Source organism: Homalodisca vitripennis, chromosome 3, assembly GCF_021130785.1.
Source record: "Homalodisca vitripennis isolate AUS2020 chromosome 3, UT_GWSS_2.1, whole genome shotgun sequence".
Lineage (NCBI taxonomy): Eukaryota > Metazoa > Arthropoda > Insecta > Hemiptera > Cicadellidae > Homalodisca > Homalodisca vitripennis.
This window is the reverse complement of record NC_060209.1, coordinates 142,477,383-142,505,211: the sequence shown is the minus strand read 5'-3', so window position 1 is coordinate 142,505,211 and position 27,829 is coordinate 142,477,383.

The following is a 27,829-nucleotide window of genomic DNA, read 5'->3' as shown; positions in this document are numbered from 1 at the left end:
ATAACATTGCTGTATTACTACTGGAATAAAAATCCTATTTTGATGAATATTTTTTGTTCAAAACGCTTAAATGGGCGGTTACACTTAATTATTAACTAGTAGGGAAATTATCCATCCACAATTCGAAAAACATTGCAATTTCTTTAATATTCAACGAGTGATTGAGAGATAACGAGTATGAGTACGAACAACAATCTTAGGTAGGTCCTACTAATATATTAGACACAAAAGATAACTTCACGTGTATTATTTAATAAAACATTACACAGTTTATGTTATTTTTAATTTAAAAAATATAACTTTGTATTACACTCACACTACGTTAAAAGGGCAACTTCAACATGATTCTTTCTCATTGAGTACAACGGTTTATAGGCCGTGCGTTAGTAAAGCCATTTATATACAACACTGAGTTCGATGATGGTACATGTCACTCAATGGGATTTGACTGGGCGTTACCGGGCCATGATTACAATGAAAAATAACAGAAAAAATTAATTTCTAGGCAACCATAGTAAAATTTTACGAAATTTCAGCATGTGGAAATTTCATTCCTAGAGTAAAAAGAAACAAATTAATATAGTGGAATGACAATGAAAAAAGAATTTTATTTCAGCACACTCTTGCTTTGTATTTCCTTCAATAGCTCACCGGAATATTATTATTTGAACACTGCTATAAACCTAACTTGAGGTAAAAAATGTGTGAAAGTATCACGCGGCATGATATCAAGAGAAAGATTTCATTTGAAGGCAAAATTTTGCATGATACTTATGTTTAATAGACAAGAATGAGTTCTATGGAGGTGCAAGTCCAACCATAGAACTTGGATGATTAAATTGGGATCAGTAGGCTGATCCAATTATTCTTTTGTCTGCCGGGAGAATGTAAACATTTCTTTCCGTATGATTGACTGTTGTCTTTCTGTCCGCATATCTCCAGAATGAAATGAACTATAGATTTGAAATTGTAGATACATCAGCGAAGTCTGTTACACGGCAAGTGGTGTTGAATTCTCTTACCTTGTACTATAATAACACTTTTTAGATTTAACAATTAACACAAGTTTAACAGTTCGTATTCGGTTTACGTACACAGCGAGTTAGGGTGTATCCTTTCACACTTTATTAATCTTATATTATTCGGTTTACGTACACAGCGAGTTAGGGTGTATCCTTTCACACTTTATTAATCTTATATTATTCGGTTTACGTACACAGCGAGTTAGGGTGTATCCTTTCACACTTTATTAATCTTATATTATTCGGTTTACGTACACAGCGAGTTAGGGTGTATCCTTTCACACTTTATTAATCTTATATTATTCGGTTTACGTACACAGCGAGTTAGGGTGTATCCTTTCACACTTTATTAATCTTATATTATTCGGTTTACGTACACAGCGAGTTAGGGTGTATCCTTTCACACTTAATTAATCTTATATTATTCTCTATAATGATTTTAAAATGATTAGGAATAGAGTATAAGTTTTAACAATTGTAGTTATCATAGGTTTCAAAGAATATTTTCTACATACCGTAGTATCCATTATTTTTGCACAATGCATATTTTAATTAGCATAGCGCATTAAATTGTAATAAAACAAAAATGTCCACTTGGTAGTGTGTAAGATTATTAATAATAACCACAACATTTTTTTAAATATGTTTGAACAAAATAAACTATGCCTATAGAATATGTACTCCATAAAATCTAATAACGCATAAGTAGTTCTTCAAGTCTATATTTCAGTATATTTATCCGTCTCATGGATTTGAGCTTGTTTTCCTATTTTTAATTTACTCTTAACGTCAAAAACGTAATTAATTATTGTATACAGTTAATAGCAATGTAACCTCCGGTCAATGAACGGGAGCAATAAAACTGTCTATATTTAAAAGTTGGATGTAGGTCTATAAAGATGTACAGTCTAGTCTAGCATATATGGAGTCAATAAAATACCAGTTTTATTAGCCTAAGCGCAGAACAACATTTATTATAAATAAAGATAAAATCCACCAACAGATGTGTGAATAAAGTTGGCAGAATTAAGACACATTATACTATGTATATATACTATGTTATACACCTGCATTATCTTGAAATATGAGTTTACCAGGAGAAAAGTAGTTTTGTTGAGTTGGCTTATCTCCAAAAATAATAAACATAATATGTCAACAATTTCATGTTTTGTTTCAGTAGTTAAAAAAACAAAAATAATGGAACATTAATAATTATTCTATACATGAAATTTGGCTCGAATAGAGTTCAAAAAGTTAAGCCAAACATTAACATCAACATAGGAATATTTACTTGATGATTCCTGGAATTAGAAAATATTTAGAGGACAAACAAATAAAGCACTGTGTGAAAATAAAAAATATACCAATCGTGTACGTATCATTTGAAATTATTCTCCCTCGAATCAAGTTGAGTTGTAATTTTCTTCCAAACTATTTACATATTAATTTAGCTTGACTTAATAAATAGATATACATTTGTAAACACAATTAACTTGCTAATTGCTTTATTAATTGTAAAGAACATATATTTGCCAAAAATTTATTGGTTAGCATAGGATATATTCAACATCATTAATTAGTTACTTGTGTTTTAATATGTTTATAACATGCAAATTCTATGGCTAGTTTCTACAAAATAAATGTTCTGACTGTTCATCCTCCAAACTTCCAAAAACGCACCGAATTCTAGAAAGTTTGACTTGACAAAACTTTTGTTATGCAAATAAAAACTTATGTTGGTTTGTACATAAATTAATAGATTACAACATATTTTTTAAGAATATTATTTTAAAATTTTTATAAAGTGGTGAAAGAAAATAAAATACGCTGTAAATGTTAATCATATTCAACTCACACGTATAGAATCGAAGTAGACATTAAATATCAATGTTCTGTAAAATATTTTAATTAGAAATACTTTTTTTATAATTAATTTTATATTATTTTGCAATTAGGAGGGACTTTGCAGTTCTTAGAGAGCTGGTTTCTGGTTAATATAACAACGTTAGTAGTTTTAGCGAAGTTTAATTACATTAATTTCCATAATCACCTAAAAATCGAAAGTTAGAACTTTTTAATTATTATTCTAATAGTACATGTTAGTGTATAAATACAATTTTGTAATTTACACATTAATATTCCAACAAGTCTTTGAGTTCCTTACCAGTTGGTATTTTACTATTAATTTTTCTGAGTATCGTGGATGTCTGTGTATCCCTTTGGCTACAAATTGAGATAGGACGATTACATTTTTAATCTACGGAAAAACAATAATGCTATAAAATTTGTGTATATTTTGAGTATTACTGTTTATTTATACATTATGAGTATTAATAGTATTGTGTAATAAGGCTTTTTGTGTTGAGTGTGAAGGAGAAAGTTTATGGCCACTCAGCTGGAAATGTCGAGCGCACGGAGTGGAATTACTATTACCGTTTCACCAAGGTCAGGGCAGGCTCGGCGGTAAAATCAATACAGTCGGCTCTCCTGCCCTAACGGTCGGCCCACATTTCACTAACAGGGCCAAGTGTAAAACATTTTATTATGGGGCCGTAATTAAAGAGTACATGTAGATTAGATCGCCATTCTGTTTTGAGTTAAACAGTAAATATGCGAGTGTATTCTAATTGTCCCAGAACTGAGAGCCAATATGTATTTTATTAGCACATAGTATTTTGTCGGATGAATTCTTCCTAACAAAGTTCTCAGCTCTTTATAGTGTATATATTTATTTTATAAACATATATATATATATATATATATATATATATATATATATATAATTTCAATAAACATTGAATCGCAAAAAGTACTTGCTCCGCCGGGACTCGAACCCGGATCTCTCACTTGCCGGGTGAATGTGCTACCATTACACCACAGAGCGCTTACTTTTTCCGATTCAATTATTTTGTATTTGGCCGTATCTGTCATATATGCGTTTAAATGAGCAAACTAACATATGATCGGAAGACCAAATACCTGTCAAACAACTTTTATTTACATTACATTGAATAAATGGCAATAGCCTTATTTTATTTATAATATTATATATTATAAATAGAAAGGTTTAAAAAACAAATTAGAATTTTTTATATGCCCAAACTGATAGACGAGTTATGACAAAACATCATTAATTATATTTATGAGAAACTTATGAGAAATAATGTCCTGAACTTTGTTTTGGCGGCGTATTCAGTAAGTTAACCTTTCTCTTTTCTATTAATTAATCTCTCATACATCGTATATTTTTACAATTTCACTCTTGCAAGGAGCCGTCAGACAACTTATCAATAGATGTATCAACGTCAGTCACCTAACAAGACAGGTTGCCATTTCAAGGTTAGATTACTCTTCATCTCGTTGACTGGCGCTGATTTAACAGATATTTACGAGCTTCACTATTGGTTTAAAGTGCGTGAAGATACAAAATATATCATCTGTGTGTGTATCGTTTGATATCATTTACCCTTTACCATTCCATTTTGAACCCGCGGCTAATGATCTATATTTTAGGAAAATTCCTCAACTGATTCCTAGAAATTATATGCTTATATAACAATTCCTATTGTTGGCTTTATGGTCTCGGGAATAATATGATGATATCTTTTTAAGTTCACATGAATTTGTAAACTCTGGGTATACATGCAAATGCATATAATAAGGTACGATTATCACTATTGTCCCAGAAAATAATGAACTAAACAAAAGGAAAGAAAAATAAAGATAGTCTAATGATTATTTATTTTATATTTTATTGAAATTTAACCTACCAAAATAAGCCTTTTTCAACCAAATAAAAATTTGAATGTTGTTATTATTAGAAATTATTAGATGTGTAAGAATTAGAAAATTGTGTAGTATATTCTTTTGTTATTTAAGATTAGCGGTATTTAACATTATTTGGGTTATTTATAAGCGGAAGTATAATAAAATTAACACTGATATACAATTTAAGTCAAACATTGGTATATTTATCAAGTATCATGTACAAGTGAAACTATGAGAATGTTCTGAGGTCTCCTATTTTATGTAGATAATTTTACTAGAGTCCAGACGAAGGGAACAATGCCAAAAATACTCATTACTTATTAGTTTAATTAAAGATTGATGAGTTAAAAGAATTAATTATTTATTAATATAATTTATAAATACACAAATTTAAGTTTACACTTTAATAACCTTTCCTGTAAACACTTTAGATTCGCAAACTGAGCTAGAAAATTAAAACCTTCCTAACATCGATCAAACTTGTGCAAACAATTGTATTTAGCCTTTTTTCTTAATAATTATATTACTTATTGTAACTGGTTGTTAAGTACATACATTTTTCCTTCCAATTAAGAGAAATGTGAAAGCTATCTGTAACGAAAGTGATGTTACAGATAAATGCTGTCAAACAATGTCAATGTTTCTGACAGTTTTAAATTATCTTCCTGTCGTTTACTATAAACGTCAATTTTCATCACGCGTATAACCTTTTCAGTTAATTATGGAATATGACAACGATGTCTAATAAAAGACCGTAATCTGTGATTTTCATATTATATTGTTTACTGTTATAATTTCTTTTTTTACCAATATATGTTTTACTATTGTCTGAAATGTTCCATAGATAAAAACACAGAAAAGGTAACTCGTGTAATCATTATTAATATTGAAACTGTTAAATGTATCGATTGGAAATGAAATCCTTATTATAACCAAAATACAGTCCAGTCCACAGCTACTGTATTCAAACAGTAATTTCATACATTACCTCAAAACTTTATAATATGTAATCTTTTTTAGGATAGCAATAATTTACCCTTATTACCTCAATAACTTTAATCATATATACATAGGATGTTCCTGAAACTATCCAAATCTCGCGGTGGCGATCTTTAGAACTAAACAAAAGAGTTTTCCTGCCACATTTACCTCCTATAGAAATATTGGTTGATAATTACAATTGGTAGACCAGTTATTAGTAGACAAATTACGAAACTTTGAAACATAAGCATTCTCATTCCGGATTGGATCTGGAGGTTATAATTAAGGTTTTCAGGAGTAAAATTGTCCCATAATTTAAAAACGTCCTCCCTGTGGAATTCCAATATGCCAAGAAACAAAACAATGTTATTTCTTGTTAATTTTTGACGTGTGGATCTCTGAAAACAAATACCTGCGAATCCAGTGGTAATAGAATAAAGGTTTGTTTTCCTATAAGGTACGAAACCCAGCGGTTTGAAATAGCTTTAGACACACCGTGTATAAACTTACCAGTGTGTACTATGCTTGCATGTTTAAACATGTTTACACCACTATAGCCCCGAGTCACGTGATGCATGTGTTCATGTCACGCTCAACTAAGCAATACTCCCACGAGTGCTCCAGTTTGTAAACTATGTTATTACAATTAATGTTTTCAGGAGAAAGCTTGTGCCAAGATTTGTAAGCTCCTTCCCGGTGGATTTCCGCTACGTCAAGAAACAGAATAATGTTACGGTTTACTGATTTTGGACGTATGGAGCTCAGAAAACAAAGTCCTGTGAATCCAATGCTTATAAGAAGAAAAGGTCTTGGTTTTCCTATAAGGTACGAACCACAGAGTTTTAATATGACTTTAGACACACCGTGTATAAATTTACCAGTGTACTATTCTTGCATGTTTAAATATGTTTACACCGCTAGCCCCAGGTCACGTGATGTATGTATCCATGTCACGCACAACTAAGCTACTCCCACGAGTGCTCCAGTTTGTAAACTATGTCTCTATATTCTACTTCGCTATCGCTGAGCCTATAACTCAGGAGACTGGCAAAATGTCTCTTCTGTCTGTCTATCCGTAGGATAGCTCGAAAATTAATTGCGCCGTAAACTTTAAATATTGCATGTAATTTAATTTATTTATACCCAGGATCGAAGTAAATGATGGTGCATACTGCATGGGTATTTGTTGGAATTAGTTGAAGATTAGTGAATCCAACTTATCATGGGCATATCCCATTAACGAACTGGTTGGATGAGAATTAGTTAAACGTATTACACAGGCAGCTGGACATTTTCTCGTCTGTCTACCTGTGTGAAATCATATGGTAAAGTTTTATAGAGTAACTTATGGACACCCTGTATAAGTTTAATAACAACCATTACTAATGTTAATTGTTAACTTGTTTATTTGTGTTCAATTTAATATATTCCTTTTGGCCTTTATCAAAGGTTTTATTTTTGTGTAAGGTATTTTAAAATATTATTTATCTTAGATTTCGTCTTGCAAATATAAATTTGACATAATCTCAATATTAATATTAATCTGTGCAAAGTAATAGAATTATTACCAATTACATTAAATGAATTTGAGAAATATTCAAACCCTCACGATATACTGTATGTCTTCTATCTTAGGCCGATAAAAAAATCAATGTATTAAATCATATATTTTCATTTCAGAAAAATCCTAGGGAACTAAAGTATGGGGAACTAAACATTGTTCAGTACCTGAGGTAGGTTTGGACAAGACGTTCTGGAGTCCTTAGTAACCATCCTACAACTCGATGGTGGCGGGAATGAAATAATGGGACAAGGTTTCTGTGTTTTCAAAATCATAGCATACTGTTTATTTGCAGTATTCTGTTCTAAACCTAATATTTCTGACCATTGCAATCTTCACTATCCTTTTGGAAATATCGCAACGAAAGAAAATTATTTGAGGTACGATTATAGCTTATTGCTAACTTTTACCAGTTAATTCCTTTTTATGATAGGACAAACCAATAAAACTGGCGAGCCTTTGAAAAAAGTTGGAAAATGTACATACAATAAGAGCATGTAGGATAATCCTTACCCGTATATAACTCGTAAATACGAAATCGACGCCAAATTAAAACTTAAGCTATATAAAACCAATCCGTTAACGGCCTACAGATTGGAAAAGCTTAACTGAATCTTATTGGTTCACGGTCTTTGAGGTTCCAGTAAACGTAATCTAAATTATTTACTCAAAACCATTTAATTACACACTTACTATGTACTCAGTCATCAAACCGAGTTATTTACTCTATCAGCAATATCTGTTCTCAATATACGGATTTATCACAGCAGGTTTGTTTGGTGACAAGCAGATTACTCGCAGAAGTAATTACTCTGCCATCAATCATTGTGCATTTGGTAAAAATGTTTTAATCTCCACACCATGTACGCTTTGTAACTTCAAATGAAACAATACAAGTATGGAATGTAATACACATTGCAAATTGTCAAACTAATTCTTGTTTTATCTTAACAACTATATTTATAAATAGCATACGTATAACTATGATTTCTTTACTGTGAACGATATGCAAGCAATTCATCCTTTTATAGGATTTATCATAAATAAATTTATATATATATATATATATATAAATTATATATATCTGTATATATATACAGGGTGTTCTGAAAAAAGGTGCCCATAAGTCAGGGCGTGATTCCTCACATCAAAATAAGAAAAAAAGGTCTAATTAACATAGGTCCGAAAATGCTTAGTTACCAAGTTATACAGGGTGAAAGATTTCGTCTGAATTTCAGTTCCCCTGCTGCAACGAAGCCCTACGGGTATTTGTTGGCTGTTAATTAAGATGTAACATTTAGCGTACTTTATGTAAAATGAACTGAAAAATTGAATAAAACCGTTTCCAGACCTGTAGCTACAGTAATTTTTAAGATATGTGACGAAATACGCGAAACTTGGTCCCGAAAAACAAGTTACATTTAGGTTTGAAGCAGATTTACTATGTTAAATGTACAATAATCACAAAATATTTTTTCACGGTACTTGTAGAAAATTTAATTTCGAAGAGAAAGATGTAAAATAAGTCTATAATAGACAAACGCAAACTTTAAAAAATAATCCTTAATTACATACAAAACGCATGAAAAATAGACAAAATCTGTTAAGCTCTCTACAAATGTAATATTGAAATTAAAACAGCTGTTTTATTAAAATATTTGATTTGAGAAACAAAATAATTTCTATTTAAAACATATGTTTTAACAATGTAACATTGTTTATAATAATTTAAATAAACATTACAAGCAGCTATTTTTCCATTGCTCATTAAGTGCGTGTGTTGATCTGTACTTTAATACAAGTTAGTGCGAGTGCCGTTGAAGTTAATTTTTGATAGCTAATAATATCTTATTCATCATGGCAGGTAATATGAATATTATGTACACTAATGGTGAAATGGCAGACATGCATTTAATGTACGGTCTTGCACATTGCAACAGTCGTCAGGCTAGACGACTCTATCAGGAACATTTTCCTCATAGACAGTTACCGACTCATAAAATGTTTTCTTCCATTCATAGAAGGCTAAGCGAGACGGGAACCTTTAAATCTGGAAAAGTTGGTAGATCAGGACGGCCACGTACAACGTGTACAGCTGAATTGGAGGAGGGCGTGTTGGACGAAATAGAGAATCATCCTGGAAGAAGTACTAGAGAAATAGCCTTGGATTTCGGTGTTAGTAATTCAATTGTCTGGAAGATTTTACACGAGCAGCAGTTGCATTCTTATCACTATCAAAGGGTCCAGGCTCTTTTGCCTCGAGATTACTTTCCTCGTGTTCAGCTATGCCAATGGCTTATCCAAAGGTGCAGAAATCCACATTTTTTAAATTACATTATCTTTACTGATGAAGCAAAATTTTCAAGAATGGCTATTCTTAACACCCACAATACTCACATGTGGGCAATTGAAAATCCACGTGCTATTTCAGAGAACCGTCACCAATATCAGTTTTCTATAAACGTATGGGCTGCTATTCTGGGTGATAAAATTTTTATTAGTTTTTTACCTGATACGCTCAATGGTGAAAATTATTTACATTTCTTGACGACTAATCTGAATGAGTTACTCGAAGATGTGCCACTATACACACGCAACAACATGTGGTTCATGCAGGATGGAGCTCCAGCTCATTACACATTACAAGTAAGAGAATTTTTAAATGAAGCATATCCAAACAGATGGATTGGTCGAGGAGCCCCAGTAGCATGGCCTGCAAGGTCACCTGACCTCAATCCTCTAGACTTTTTCTTATGGGGACATTTAAAGACGCTTGTCTACGACTCGCCTGTGGATACCATAGAAGAGTTGCGAATAAGGATTGTTAACGGGATTCAAAGGATACGTGAGACACCTGGGATCTTCGAAAGAGTTCTGCAGTCTATGAGAAGACAGCTGGATGCTTGTATTTTGAATGAGGGGAAACATTTTGAACATCTACTGTGACGTGGTTAGTTTTTTAGGACAAGTGTAACTTTTTTGTTGAATGATAATTCAGATAACTTTTTTATGTATGATAATGTATGATTGTTAAAAATATTTACTTGATAAAAAATAATGGTAACTCATTAATTTGTTTTAATAAAACAGCTGTTTTAATTTCAATATTACATTTGTAGAGAGCTTAACAGATTTTGTCTATTTTTCATGCGTTTTGTATGTGATTAAGGATTATTTTTTAAAGTTTGCGTTTGTCTATTATAGACTTATTTTACATCTTTCTCTTCGAAATTAAATTTTCTACAAGTACCGTGAAAAAATATTTTGTGTTTATTGTACATTTAACATAGTAAATCTGCTTCAAACCTAAATGTAACTTGTTTTTTCGGGACCAAGTTTCGCGTATTTCGTCACATATCTTAAAAATTACTGTAGCTACAGGTCTGGAAACGGTTTTATTCAATTTTTCAGTTCATTTTACATAAAGTACGCTAAATTTTACATCTTAATTAACAGCCAACAAATACCCGTAGGGCTTCGTTGCAGCAGGGGAACTGAAATTCAGACGAAATCTTTCACCCTGTATAACTTGGTAACTAAGCATTTTCGGACCTATGTTAATTAGACCTTTTTTTCTTATTTTGATGTGAGGAATCACGCCCTGACTTATGGGCACCTTTTTTCAGAACACCCTGTATATATATATATAAATTATATATATATATATATATATATATATATATATATATATATATATATATATATATATATATATATATCATTATACAAAATCATCGTTATTGTGAAAGATATTACTCTGCAAGCATCCATTTGTCCTTACAAACAAAACCATAATAAAATTTACTTATATGGACCCACACTGTCAACATTAAATTTATGGACGTATTGAACTATACATTATCCAATGGCGGGTACGGCGGTTATCGTAGGAAAACCGAGTCAGGCAACTTAGAGCGTGTCTGCCCTTGGGTGGAGCCCGCCTACCTACTCGCCAACCATCCTGCTTGGCCATTAGTGGTGGGTTCACGAGTCACTTTTAAGCCACTGGTCCTCGGATTAAATGTTATAGAGGGCTTCTTAGCCTTAAACTTCCGTGGAAAATATGACTCTACCTTTACCTTTAACCTTTCCATTCTTATTGTATCTGACTCCCATATGTATGTTCAATTATTCATTCATCTAACCATTCTCATTGGCAGACAAGAGTTTTTAGGTTAATGACCATTGGCTGTATTTTAAGACACGAGAACCGTTGTTGTCTTTTTCTTTTTTTTTATAGATTACTTTCAGGTTTTAAGGAACACGCTGTCCCTGTTCGAAACCTAATATGATAGTATCCAACTAACACTTTGACTTTTGCTAATTGTCTTATCATGTTTTCTGAGTTGAACTGAGGCTTCCAATCAGTTCTGAAATAAATTAAGCAGGAGAAACCAACTCAAGTTTGCAAAAAATGTTTATAATGCAGGATTTAAATCAATTGTCTACTTGGGAAAGCTTAAAAGATTGATTGTTCATCAACCTCGGATTAAAACTCGCAGGCTCTCTGTCGCTCATCGATGCAATGTTTCAGCAACAAAAACTTTTTTAGGATCAAAGGTTTATTATCAATTTATTTTTACTTATTTATGTGCGTTTGATAAGGTGATAAATGAACAGTCTATATTTTTCTACTGTATTGTTACTAAAACAAGACACTGACCAATATATATATTTAATCTACATGTATGTGAAAACAATATTAACATTTTAACGTAATAATAACTCTTTTGAACAAATTCAGTATGAGGATTGTTGAATAATGGTGAATTTCCTAATTTTGTATCTTAGGGAGGGAGACTGTAATAAAAACAGTTTAATGACTGATAGCATTTTCGAAGAGCCACCAGTTCATCAAATGATTTGGGTACATTTCGTCCATTTTGGTCGTCATATTAGCCGCAGGGATATTTTATTTTGAAACTAAAAAAAAACTTGTACTCTTTTCAAAGTAAACACACTTGCATGATATTTCACAATCAAGTAGGAAGACAAGTTCATAAAAAATATTAAATTACAAAATATTTTCTAGCTGGTTAGGTGTAATTTAATTTAGTTTAATACGTTACTTAGGCCTCTTGTAGAATTTGATTAAAATATCAAGTATTTTTGAAAACGATTAGGTATAAAACCAAAAACTGTAATATAACTTCATTAATGTAATGCTAGTAGAAGAAATAAATTCAACGGCTATTTATTTTGAAGTTGGCTACAATTACGGTTTTAATTGTTATTTTAGTATGGGAAGAATACTCCCAATAAATAGTATTTTAAGTCATTCATATTCTTCCTTGTATTTTCTTTGGCCACGTTCGCCTTAATTAATTACAGGGATCAGGCGTACTAATCACCAATCAGACAAGGTATAGATTTCTTTCCATCATATTTTCCTTTTACATAGTTAATATATGTCAGAATAATTCGTTTATTAACTTTTAAGATCAAATGTTTAGGAATATCAATTATTGAAGTGTAATAATTAGAAACTAAATGTTCATAATTATACGAGTAATTACATTTTAAAGGTAATTTTCAACTGGTTTTAAAGTTTAATTAAATCAACAAAACTAAAACTTTAAATCATGCACACTGTATTCTTTAAATTACTCGTACATTAAAAACATAAAACCAATATTTAATACATTTTATTGTTTTGTGAGGCCTTTCGATATCCAAGATATCTTCTTCAGACACATCATAAAAGTTTTATGTTTTTAATGTAATTTAACAGTGACCAATATAAGCTCCATCTACAGCACTGTATTCTTTGTCCAAACAAAACACTCGCAGGCTTGGGAGTGAAAGTTCAGAGGTAAACACCACACATCCTCCTTCATTCCTCTTTCACATAAGGAATGGAAATGGAAACACACGAATATGTTTTCATGATTTGTTATAGCAAGAACCAAACTTTAGGTATATAAAATAATTTTTTTAACAAGATGGTTTATATTGCTATTGTTGTTATGATTGTTTATAAAATGTATATCTTCCATGCTTTTCCATTCTATATGACATAATTTTAATAACAATACAGCATTTTTGTATCAAATTGTAATACTAATATGTTGTACTCTATTCATAGCTTAAAACCACTACAACTTAATATTAACGAACAGAAACAGAATCAACTTGTGCTAGTCATGTGTTATGTATATTATACAAGGTATCCCAGTCCACTATTTATATAAGGAAAAATATACGAGTTACAATAACGAATATAAATTGTAACCTTACTAAATAAGCTATTGGCTCACTGCTCAAATTAGTGATATTGATCTGGTGTATAGAGTTTTCCTGCAATAGAGGATCATGTGTTCCAATCTCAAAAAGGTTTAATGTTCACGTAGGTGAAAATTGTAATGGGCGATTGCTTTTTAGTGGGATTTTACAATTCATTTCGTAGTTATAGCTCGTGCAGGTTTTCTTATATAAATAGTGGGCGGGTGGTCTATGACATCCTATAAATGAATACGTATGTTTATATTGTTCGGATCAAATAATCTGAATTGTATTTTCCTTATAGTGGTATTTGACAGAACATTATTTCCCCTAATATATGTTAAACCCCAAATCAAAATGTTCTAGATTCCCACCACAAATTGAAATTTTTAATAAAAATCCCCGTTCTTTGGTTGTGTAAACGTCTTCACTCCACTGGTTACATCAAGATTAATAGCTCACGAATCATGCAACATAAATATTCACATGCACAGTCATAGCCCACAACGGCACGTTTATAAAGAGAACACGATCGCCCTAGTTTACACTCCTCTCCAGCTATTCTTACACTCCTGTAGTACACGCCATACTAAAACATATATGACATTGGTCTGCATATTTATCTTGGAAAACACAACACATCTCTTAGACAAAAGTAACATTAAAAAATCTTGTTTAGTGTTTACATGTTGCATTGCTACACAACTGTTTACAGCTGTAAATTAATTTTGAATTGTTTCTGGATAACCATGTTTTTTTCTGGATAACAATTTTCCTGGTGTATACCAATTTTGTAGTTCGTTTTATGAACGTGGTTATAGTTTCTAATTAAAAATGAGTTTTTTTTATCAGGAGTCGAGTAGTTGGACTAACGCGGCAATGAAGATATAACGTTAGAGAAGGTATATAATTCTACTTAACACCCTCTGAATAATTGTCTAATTTAATACATACACATTTTTAAACGCAAACATTAGTTTTCACCAGTTTCGGAACGTCTGCATTGTTTCTGCTTGTAGAATTTTCAATGTATAGTATGTATCTGAGGTGGAAAGTTATCGTGTAAATATATTTTTTATATCTTTTGCTACCTTTGCAAGTACATTAGTAAGTTGTTGAATTATCACACAAACTCCTTACATAATTATGTATAACTTATTACAATTTGTTGGACTAATGAGAAGGAATATGACCTGCAAACAAAACTATTAAAGCAATAAATATTAGTGTGAGTAATATTTTGAGACTAGGCCATTTTTCAATAAATTATAATAGTTGCACAAACTCTCACCTCCCCCCCCCATATGTTCCATATGTTTGTTGGGTAAATCCTCTGGAGGAAAGTAATTGTTTGCTATGATTTGAGTACAAAAATTGGAGTATTTGGGTATTTCCAATTAATTGAGTAAACGAGCCCCGGATCTCCTATGTGTGAAACTACTTTAATATGTTTTGACTCTTAAGAATGTCCAGTCCTGTGTTAGTGTTCGCTTTAAGAATTGTAATCAAGGGAATACGTTGGCTCAGATTATCGAATACAGGGAGGAAAGTGTGCCACGTTTTATTGCCTAACTCATAATATATAGTGTCAAATAAAATTAGAACATAGTAATGGAAAGGCTATAGGTACGTTGTTGATAAGAACACAACCTTAAGCGAGCAAAGGCAACATGCCATTGACGGCAAGAAGGAGGGAGATTGTGGTAAAGAGGCTTTGGTTTTGTGCGGAGTATATGAATAAAAACATATTTGATTGGAATCGGCGTTTTATATTACTTACATTACACAGAGAGTTCAATACTTTGAGTGTAAAATATAATGTTTGTCAGAATTTATAAATACGAACTCAATGCAGTTCTAAAGAAATACCATTTTAAATATTGTGAAAGAATTCCCCAAAACGTCACATTTTAAATTTACAGCTTTCATTCCAACATTCTAATAACAATATACATTCTAACAGAGACTTCACAACGTTGTTAGCTCCCTAAATGGATTCAAGGTAAGCCAAATCTCATTTATAAGAATATTTACCGTAATAATATTAAGGAAGTTAAAAGAATTTACAAAGAAAGCTTTATAGCAAATGTTTAGTTGTTTATAGTTTAGTTTAGTAGTAGTTGTATATTTTGTAGACTTCTGGATTTGATAGTGGAGAAATGACAAACATATATGAGAAATTAAAAAATATTACACAATGAAAAAATGTAAAGTATGCATAACTACACAGCAACAAATTATATGGATTTGGATTGAATCAATGTCTGCAGGTTTTAGGACAATTTCTAAAATGCTTAAAAATTGGGTTGCCGATTATTATACATTATTGCAGAATACCCTCGATTATTAACATAATATGTTATGAATCCTTCGTTCCAGGCAGACTTAAAGAAGGATAATGAATGCTATGTTAACTGTATTAATATGTCTATTTTTAAGTATAAGGCTTAAGCCAAAGAAATATAAATTCAACGTTTCATCTATCTTAAATAAAATTAAAAGGTTTGGGATATTAAACACATATTGTATAGAACAGAGGAAGTAGTTTGGTTCAGAGATGGTCTAGAAACTGATTAAGACAGGCGTGCTCGCTGAGATCAGTTCTGTTTACACCTCTGCAAACGATGTACGTGGCATGTTTTGAAGACGGATGTATTTTGCCGCCAGAGTTTGCAGTGAATGCTGCTATTTGCAGAGGATATAGAGGTGCTGTCAAGCCAGTTAGTGATTTATGACCAACAACTTTACCGTAAAACATGGAATGGACATAAATCAGAAAGTATGTTCTTTAAGAAAGGAAGTAAAGGTAGACAAAAGGTTGTTCTATTGGACAAAAGGTAGAGCTGTGGAGGTAAATAATTGAGGTAAATAACTAGAATAAAAATATATATTTTTCACAAAATTTACAGCAAAGATTTAAAGATTTTTGTTTGGTTTTATATACAACAACAAGATACTTAAAACAATAATAAAAACATTTAGTGTTATGTTTTAAATAACTGCTTATATCTTCTGTTTTTACAACCATTTTTGTTAAAAAAGTTTAAAAAATGATTAAAAAATGTTGTTAACTTTCAAAGTATATGAAAAGATAAATGTTGTGTCAGCGTAAAATGAGTATTATTAATAATTTATGAAATTTTCCATGATATTCAAACAAATATCTTGATAATTTTAAAAGCAAATAGATATTATACAGAGAAAAATTTAATTTATCAAATAATGAGTAAACGATGCGACATATTGTCTTCTTTATTATTAGTCGCAAAAGGTTATTTTACTGCATAAATAGTGATTTAAACAAGTTTTAAAACCATTAGCCCTTATAACAACCCCATATTAAATTTAGTTCTGCACATGAAGTGTTGGTTTGCTAGTTCTCTTAGAAAATAAAAGTATCTTAGCGTGTTGATGTTTTTTTCCTTTAGTCCAGCTTATATGACGTTTCCAGTTAATCTAACTGTCGGTTTAGATTTTTAAACTCATTGTGCAAGTATGATTTTCCTCGGAGTTTTTAATACAGGGCCATTTTAGCAAACATTGTTGACTTGCATTTGAATATCAAAAGAAGTAGCTGAAACACGTGTTTTGGATAAAGCATTTGCAGGTGCGAACATCCGTTTGCGTGGTAAGGGGAACCGTTAGAGGCGGGGAAGTAGTAGCCAGCTGTTAGAGCTAATAGAATTGATTAGAGATAACGGGTATACCACCACGTTTCCTGCAGGCTGATGTGTTCAACTGCTATTACGTATGCATAGTTTACGCATAGTTTAAAATGTTGCCTATGTTATCTTAAGTTAAATATACACGATAAACACTTTTTAAACTTTTTAGTATTTTGTGAATATAGCAATATGATTACAATTTGTTCATTTTGCCCTGAATCAAAGGCAATGTTTATTTTTTGTAATATTCGGGTGAAAAGTAGCAATATTCACATTAAATGCCAGGAAGAAGCGGGCTACTATTGTCATCCTGGATCAATTTAACATCGCTGGGGCCGAATTGAACTTTATAATAGTTTAACAAGTTCCATCAACTTATTTAATGACAAGGAGTGCGCTATGCCAACAAACTTCGCTGAAGTTCTATGCCATGTATAGAGCTTATTTCGTTAGGTTACAACAATGCTAAATGTCATATATCGTACTCAGTTCTTTCGCAATTTTATTGATGCTGATATTTTTCGTTGCAATCGTGGTCACCCATAAGACCAATATTAAAATGTTCTCTGATGCTCAGAAGAGCATATACCATGGAGGTTGACATACTCTTTCATCAAATTTGATATTACTTTTATATAAATTTAGATTCATGCAAGATTTTAAGTTTATAGTTCAGTTAGGTTCTCGAAATATCGTTCGGATAGACAGATAAACAGAGAGAAATTATATTTTTCAGTCTCTCGAGCGATAGATAGCCTCCAGTAACGCTCAGCCAACTAGAACAGATGGAAATAAAGCACCCGTCCCTGTATTGTACGAGTTGAGGGCATAGACTGCATAAGACCAATAGATGGACTATGCCTATATAACTGGCATTACAGCAGCTAAAGCCATGTCCGCTATCTTGACGTAGACTAGAAACTCAAAACTACACTTAGAATGGTGCAAAATTTCAATGATCCTTTTTCAAATAAATTATGATCTAGCCTACTTAGAACAAAGATAACGTTTTGAAACTGTTTATGCATAAACCCGATAAGTCAAGGACACTAATGGTACCATCCAAAAGCTAAATATTCTATTTTATATTGAAAATAATTTCAAAACTTTTATAAGTATTTAAAGGTGACATGGAAAAGTTAGTCCGCTGCTATTTCTTTTATTTTTGGACACTTAAGTTTAGAATTTCTGTTAAAATAGTTCAACTGTCTCAGTCGTATTTAAAGTATATATATATATATATATATATAGCTGCCGTAATTTGGTTAATATTTCAGTTTTACAAGAGAGTGTTAACCCACGAAACGGGCGCTTCCCTATAATATAGGGAATTATATCGGTACGCTACAGTTCTCTTGAGAGACTCACATAGTAGGCTTTGACGGTATAGCTATTATTATTTCAAATCTAAGTAAGATATTAATCCAAATTTATACTGTAATAAGCTAAGTGATATTAAGATCAACACTGTCTAGGGTATATGGAAAATTAACTAAGCTATCTAAACTTTGTCAGATAAAAACTCATTTAACTATAGTTTTATACAAAAACCTTTTAGTATAATAACACTGTTGTGTTTGATAAACATGTGTAAACACTTTTTAACTGTTTTCACTTAACTAATAAGGTATGTCACTCAGAGCTTGTTTGTAAGCACCCTTTGATGAATGTGTGATAACGTTTACTATTTGGAATCTGCTGATTAGGAATGCAGAACATTTCAACATAACGGTTAGAGTCTAACTTTATTAGCTTAGTGCGATCGTGACATAGGCCTAGTTGACTTTATACTCATGAAGGAAACTGGAAGGCAACGAAAATAATTTCAAACTAATTGCATACGCAATAAATACAATTTTATGGTAAAACGTATGATTATATAGAATTCACTATTAAAAATTCTGTTTTAATTAACGTAGTTTTAACTACAAAATAATTCGAAAATACAATTTAATGTCAAAACTTATATATAATTAATTTTTTTGAGTTTGATTTGTGAAAATAATATACAACTGTTTCTCCCATTAAACGATACACAAACTTTCACTGGCCCATGAATGTTATAGTTTTGATGATTCCTTAACATTGTTTTCTGGAAGGTTTCATTACTGTATTGGAGTGGTGCAGTCTTAATTTGAAATATTTTATACACTTAGATTTCATTAGAATAATGATGTGGTTCTGTTCTGGTTTCTGCTTCAAACAATTGTTGCCTGAAAATATATTAACACCGACACCCTTCCTCAATACTGACATCCATCATATTATTGACAGTGGTAATGCCATCCTTCTGTATGAGATACTTTACCACTGTTTCAACCATTAAAGACATTAGGAACACGTTGAAACAGGGTGAAGCATATAGACCTACGCAACTGTTGCACACCATTTACTTTTCAATGATTTTACCGAGAAGAACTCTTTACTTATTTGACGACGTTTGGATTCAAAATTGTTTAAGTATTCTAAGGAAAACTTCGCCTTTTTCATTTTCATTCTCGTATCTCTTCGTATCTAAACAGTGATTTTCACTCCAGGGTCAAGGAATCTCTATTTCTTCACTTTTGTATTGTTCAAGCATAGAATGTAGGTCTTCTTAAGAACTAAAGAACATTTCCAGTATTTGACTCTTCGAGTTCTCTGTGGAGTAGAATTCTTTTCTGGAATCTGCATATTCTCTAGATGGTGGATTCTCTTACAGACCCTACGAGCCAGCATGTATCCAATAAGTCTTCCAGTGTGATCTTGGCTTAGTTTGCAAAGTGGCAAGTACTAAGAGATGAGGGTTACCATTGGCACACTTAACACAATACACATGTAAGATACTTTGAATGCATATGATACATAATAAGACAAATTTCGTACTACGTTCTTATAATTAATACTGTGCCATTCTGGGTAGATACATTAAGTTTTTTTCTTCAATATTTCTAAATAAAATGTCTTAGCCTAAAGTAAGGGTTGTTGAATAAAAATGTTTCAAAAGTTGTCCTAAGATGTTCTAATTAGATGCATTTTTGGGGATTAAATAAAATAATACTAAATTAAATGCTTTAAGGGTCCAAATATGTTACTCCAGTTTAAATAATTAAGAATCTCAGTTTATTTGATTGCTATGCATACTCTTCAAGTGGTTTAAAACACCCTGTAGTGTATACTCAGTCCATTGACCTAGTTTGTATTGTTATTTGTGAAGATTCATTGAACAAGTTTATTTCGTTCGCTGGAATAATATTAGCATGTAGGTAATTAAAATAAAATTGTAAACTAATTCATTCGTAATTTAACCTCGTGAATTTAACTATTAAGGGAGTAAATATAATAAACTATACAAAAACTATACAAACAAGTATTCAGGTAAAATATAACTACATGACCGAGTGCGATCGATCATTAGTAAAAAGTTATCCGTAGAGTATGCACATAGACTACACGTGATGTATGAGTGAGAGATGTGAATCTGCTGAGAGAGAGGGAGGCCTGACGCTCGCCACTAGGATGAGTCATTTCCGGCCATCATCTCGTTGTAGGCGCGCGATTTCTTGACTTCACGTCACGTTTACCTATGCTACATCTGTTGGTCTTGTGTAATCTATGGTTGAGGGTTGGTTATAGACAGGAACAATACCCCTTCCCTTAAACTCCCTCACAAGGGTGTTTTTAATTTACTACATAATTTTACATGTTTATTTTTCAATGCTTGTTCTTTTAGTGGATACCAAATTGTGTTATGTATTTAAAGTCGGGTTTTATTTTAAAAACTGTACTATTACGTTTCACAGTAGGGGAAGAAGATAGATGAACCGGGCCAAAAATGATTTTCCCAACTTTCACCACTGATGGTTTTCAGTATCGATTCACAGAAAGGTATAGTTACACTAAGAGATAAAACATTCAGAACGGTTATCGGTAGATTCGTAACGACCATACTTCTACAAGTTCAATGTTGCGTGTAGCTTTGTAGAATGTGGTCGAAAAGCAAAAGTTTAACTTAAGTTTGACGTTATCATTTTAAATATTTGATGCCAAGTATACAAATTCAGATATGGAAAGTGTATTCATAAAAATAGTTTGTTAAAATTTGCTAATCTGATTTTGGTTGAGTTTTCAAATTGCTTAACAAGTTACTTAAAAAAGAAAACTTATATAGATTTATAAGACAATTTGGTTTTTTAGGATCAACTGATGAACATTTTCTCTTCACTAATAAGGAATTAATGAACATTTTTATAAATTCTGATGGCAGGACATACGATGAGAAATATAATCAGTTAAAACACGTTAAAGAAGCCTTAACCTGCACGGAGGATCAGGAAAAAACTATTAAGATTTTATCTAATTTCAAGCACCAGTTCTTAATAAGGTGGGCAAGGTGAAAAGATTTGCAGATAGGATGGACAGGATATCATTTATCATTCAGTAAGGTTAAATAAGCCTGTAGCCTTTCCGGTAACTTACAATCGATAAGTAAAATAGTAAGACCCGTGCTGAATTTTAAAGACAGTAGTGATCGGACATAGCGTCGTAAAACTTTTTCTCTGCGTTCTCAAGTTCCTGTTGAATAACTCGTTTATGCCGCACAGATGCTACTGGCAAATCAAATGTTGCCTCTGTTCTTAAATAGTAAGATCGCCTCCAGACAAAGTAAAATATTATTAGAAGGTAGAAAATAACATGAATAAAATATTTTGACACCTGAAAAAGCTTTATCAATATTTGTTGAAGCTAAGTTGACAAGTAAGCAATATGAAATGATAAGAATTCCTTGCAAAATATACGTATTCTTCCTATAAAATTACACAAGAAGCGAGAAAAGATTGCTACCCCAATTGCATTTCTGTCACTGCAGACTCTGCCAAGGTGCCTTTACAAAAATTATTAGATCATACTACAAAAATAATTCTGTTCATGCAAACGCATGTTCTCTTAACTTTAAATCCTGAACAATGCCGTGATATGACACTAATTTGTAAATGGGGTAGCGCTGGGCATAGTGAGTACAAGAAGAAGTTTGTGAGAGAAGAGAGTGAAGATACTTATACGTTTTTTACTTTCAGTACCCTCTCAAATATTGGATCGCCAGATTCTATCGTTATAGTTTGGAGCAACCCTCGGCCATCCTCACCTCGGATTTGTCGCCCTACACACTTAAAGTGAGTTCACGAAACAAAAGAAATTACTCTCTGTGAAATTAAAAATATTGCAAGAGAAATTGAAACTATTACCTGCACCACGTATCATTTAACGACCAACTGACTGAGGTATCTCACACACATTTATTCACAATGACTGATGGCAAAGGGATGTAATGCTGTTACAGAAACCTTATCAGCGATGAAATATTACATCTGTGGAGCCACTTAGAGCAATTTTAACGATTTAGTAAAAGTGCTGATAAGACCTGTCAACTCCGATACATTGCAAGTCGGATTATCACCCCTCACGCGTGGTTTAGGGTTTTTTCATGTTTAATCCATTTATTTTACAAGCTCAAACTTAAAAGAAAATGGCAAGCTCGAAGTGTAGAAGAAAAAAAGAGTGTGCAAGAAAGGAAAGAAACTTGCACAAATCATTCAGAAATGAGATGGGCTTGATAGTAGATAAACCTTAACCGGTTTATCGCACCGGATGGAAATGCCGCGCGGAAATTTTGTAAGAATCCTGTCAGCTATTATCATTGGAATAGACTAGCAAATAATACATCAATTTAAAATAATTTTGGAAATATAATCATCTGGCTATAAAATTAACGTTAGAAAGAATTGCGTTAAAACTGCTCACCTTCACATGAGCCTTTCTCCGTGGCACAACATGCTTACAACAGTCCACAAAGTTTTAATACACGGACCGGTAATCGTTTTCCAAGCACTACTGTCTATTGGACAGCACAGTGAAGAGGCAAAATGGGCGAAAAATTAACATATAAAGAAGTACAGAGAATGCTTCTTAAGAAAATTGTCAAGAGAAAAAAACCATGACCGTAGCTTTTAACTCCTTAATAAGCTATAACTATAATATCTATAATTAATAATATCTTCATATCCTGTAATTTCCTCTTCAAGAACACTTCCAAAAAAAGGCTAAACCTCTCTGAAAAAAGATACATTTTCGGCACATTTTGAGAAGAATCTACAATTCCAAAAGTTGTTGAAAACTTTGATGTCAGGATTTTTTTAAAGTTCTAATGAAGATTCTGAAGACTAAAACATACTATTATAATATTAATAACAGTCTTTTTACGTTTTATCTGAAAACTGCTGTAAACTGTAGCAGCTGTAAACTGTAAACTGCTGTAAAAATAGTCCTTTAATCCGGGACTATTTTTTGTTTCGGTGAAATTACGTTAACCTGTGTTAGTATCCAAAAAATTACGGCGATCGGAGCGGTAGTCGCTGATCTTAAGATTTACCCTGTAGTTACATATTATTATTTTATATTGTTGTACATGTCTAGCTAATTCAATTATGTATTAATTTTTTGCGCGTATACCTAAGTTTGAAGCGCCAAATATGATATTTTTCAGGTAAATCATAAGGAAGACATTTTTGAGTAAAATGTTGTTAACTAACAACATAGCGCGAATACATAATTATGGCCATAAAGGATGTCATTTGCCCACTGTGTGATTGTGTAACCAGTATACACCACTACAAACATTGAACAAATCTATTAAAGTAATATAGCTATATTATCTGGGTATATAAACGGTTGATAAATAAGTCCCTCTGAACTTTAAATTAAAATAAGTTCATTTTTGTTTTATTACTTTAAGTCTAACAGCTAACTCTTTTCCTGCATTTTTCACTAGATATTATATGGTTTATGGCCATATTTGGAATAATTTGTCTACTATTCTTAAACTGTACTACACCATCTTGTTTTGGTAATATAATACAAGTACATAATTTATTTTTTCATTACTAATGGAATAGCTCATTAGTTTATTGGATTAATTTTTATTGCAGTCTTTGTAACGATGATATAATATACATTGTTTAATCTCTAAAGTCCTAGTCTACGACGTGTTTTAGAATTTCAGGGTCTTTTTTATTACCAAACTTGCCTTTAAAACAAGAAATTATTGTTTATAATATTGCGAACCCCGTAGATGTATAATTAATTTTATTAAAACCTAACGATATTTAATCTCCCATTCATGGGGGTCATAAAATGGTCCCATAGTAAATTGATTATTATATTTTTAGTAAGGACATATTGAGTTTAAATAATATTTCCTAGCCAATCTGTGGAATACATGAATATCATCTCAAAAGCAATATTAGCAGCATACGAGACATTTCCCAATAAGGTCTATCTAATAATGGACTATCCTGAATAATTGCTTGAATCCTGAAGCGGTATATTTTATCCTTTAAGGCGCTTTGCGCTAAGTCCTTCAGGTTTACTAATGAGGGGAAGTACTCTATTGCTTCTTTGCGGTATTATCCTCTCAGGTCACTTTCCCGCTGCAAAGTAAACCACACCTTATGATTATTGATTTATCATCACAGTGACTAATTAATCATTGGCTGAGCATCAGCGAAGTCTATTTCTTGGGGGAGTAGGGGGCTGCTGGACATTTTTCATTTCTGCCCCTGTCTGTTTATCTGTCTCTCCAGTCAATATCTTGAAAACTAATTGAGCTACAGACTAGAAATTCGTATGATACTTTATTTTAATATAGGAAACATTTAGTTTGATGATGCATATCCCTCCATGGGGTTTATTTGAACATTAGCGAAGTTATTAAACACGGATTGGGCTAAAGACAGAAAGTTTTGTATGAACCTCACCGGAGCCTATTACTCGACATGTGGTGTGGCGCAAATTTACCTTATTTTTTAATTACTCAATAAAATAATTAACAAGTTAATATTTTGATTACATCCATTCAACTGTAAAATTCTTCAGTAACTATTAACTGTTAATGCTCTGTCTGTATGTATTCATGTTCAACATGAACTCGCCTTAAATAGGTTTATCGTCATATTACCATATTTATAAACCAGATATGTGGTTTGTAATTACATTTTTCATAAATTGAAGAAATATTAATGAAATGAAATTTTATGAAATTTAATGTTGACTGCATGTTTTGTAGTGAGGTCATCGGTATGTTTTAGATGCATACCACCTATTCAAGTATCAATTTAATGATGGCTGTCATCAGCTGTACGTTATCCCACTTTAGCTCATTTGGACCCAATCAGAAATAACGATCGATTAAGATAAGGTTAATTGTGTATTAAGATAGTATAACGGCTTATTAGGTAACTAACTATCATTGACTAGGGTAATAGCTTTATGTTTAACTTGGTATATCTTGTTTTTTAGGAATAAATTAACTTACTCAATTATTTTCATCAATATTTTACTTTTGTGGTAGTAGTCATTATTATAACTTGTGACCCGATTACCAATCACTATCCAAAAAGTGTTTGTTTTAAGAAAATATTAAAAATTAACGTATTTTCAATATTTTCTAAATAACAAACTGTAATTTTTCAACTGAAATATCGTAATTAACAAGTAACTACGTAATTAAAGGAAATTAGTCATAAGTACATTAATAATAATGTGTAATGTAAAAAACTTCCAGATAAAAAATATAAACTATTTATTAACATACATTGGTTATGAAATCCAAAGCAAGTCCATATTGTACTTTGTTTTCATATGTGAGGCTCTAGTTTCTTACTATTCCCTTAACTACATTTTAATAAAGTAAATAACTATAATCTCAATACGCAAACTCTCACCTTCAAATTATACATTCACTTGCATCTCCAAGATGTTACTTTAGTCATTACAAAAACAACAAGAAACAAATAACTAAAAGTAACCTTATATGCTTATCTGACGCTCATGCTTCTCTTTATTACTTATTATGAATTCTCAAATAATGTGTTAAATACTAATGTAAATCACAGGACGTAAACTAAAATTAAAGCCAGTTGTTTCAGGAACTTTTAGGGCGGTCTTCCCAAGTGTTTGGTACTCGCTCCTATTCTCTTTGATGACTGAGATTCCTTAACATGGTTTAGAACGTTCATACGAACCGACGATAATGCTACTGCCTCACAAAATATCCACTGGACGAAAATTATTCTCATACACGATATGGTTTAAAGTTGTCATCAATATTTATTTCAAGGTTCTTTCTAAGGCTATTTTGTTAAATTAATAATAAAAGCGTTCAGTAAATGTGTAAAGTTAAATAAGTTTTTAAAAAAAGGACAAAACGTTTTGCCTTACTAACTATTTAAAAACAAATATATTTTTCTACTCATACAAAAAGCATCACTTTAAAATATATTATAAAAATACGTATTATTTTTATACTATTGTACTACTTATTTTAAAAGCTTTATTGTACATTATGTTGTATTGACTTAAATATTTATGAAAGATACAATGTATAACAAGAGATTACAATAGAAACCATTAGCTAAGTAACCATTACCATAGTGATGGAACAGAACTGGTATCCATTCGGTTAGTCAATCCCAAAAGATTTAAGTAATCCAGCCGATATAAGACTTTAAATCCGATGTAACGATTTAAAAGGTTAACATTAGAATACATGTAATCATCTGTATATAAGTGGAATCAATGTATAGGTATTAAATTGTTTAATCTCAGATTTTCTAATACAAATTAAATTAATATTTAATAATATAATCATGCCATCATATGGTTATAATATTGAATATTTTTCAAATTTGATGTTTAGATTTGCTCCACTTTGACTTCGTACTAATATTTATACTAAACAGATGTTCTTCATATATAAACATATTGAAGTAAATCCCAATACGGAAAGGCTTTGTAGTACAGATGGAGGAGGCCTGTAGCGGTGTTGCGCTTTTCAGAGAATTTACGAGATATATCCTCGGCCTTGAGCAGCCAGCGCAATGCGGCGCGGCGGTGACCTCTAAAAGGTGAGTACACTGACCTTGACAAGAGAACTATTATCTGTCTTCAATTACTAGATGATATTGAGTATTTAAGGGAGACGAAACCTCAGAAGTTAGATTTTATTACGAACCAATCATAGCAGTTTGTAATGACACTATTATTACCTTGATAAGTTCCTCAACATATTTAAATATATCTTAGCTTCTTATAGTGAGAATCTTGTCGGTTTCAGCCAGGTAATAAGGCCCCTCCCCCCCACTCTTCATTAGGCTTTCTCAGAGGGATTCATAATCATGGTCATTAGTAATATCCCATTATAAGTCTTCGTATTTACCAACAATCTATGTTGGTTATCATTTTTTACCTTAAGTATTTATTTTTCCTAATTAATAATAACAACTGTAACTACTGCTAATTTTATAATGCTATTTTCATTTTTTTTTTTGCTCACTAAATATTTCTGCTTCGAATCAATAAAAAAGCGCCAGACGTCACAGTGGAGAGGTATTAACTGTTTGTGGCTCTTGGCTTGTGCAAGCGTATCTTTAAAGTAGTTTTGCTCACTTATGCGTTGATGGATTTTTTGGCAAAATTACCGTTGGATTTTTTATAAAAAATGCAAAATATTTGATAACTTGTAAAGTTTTTATAGTCTATGTAAAACAGATGCTGATGCATATGAAAAGACAATG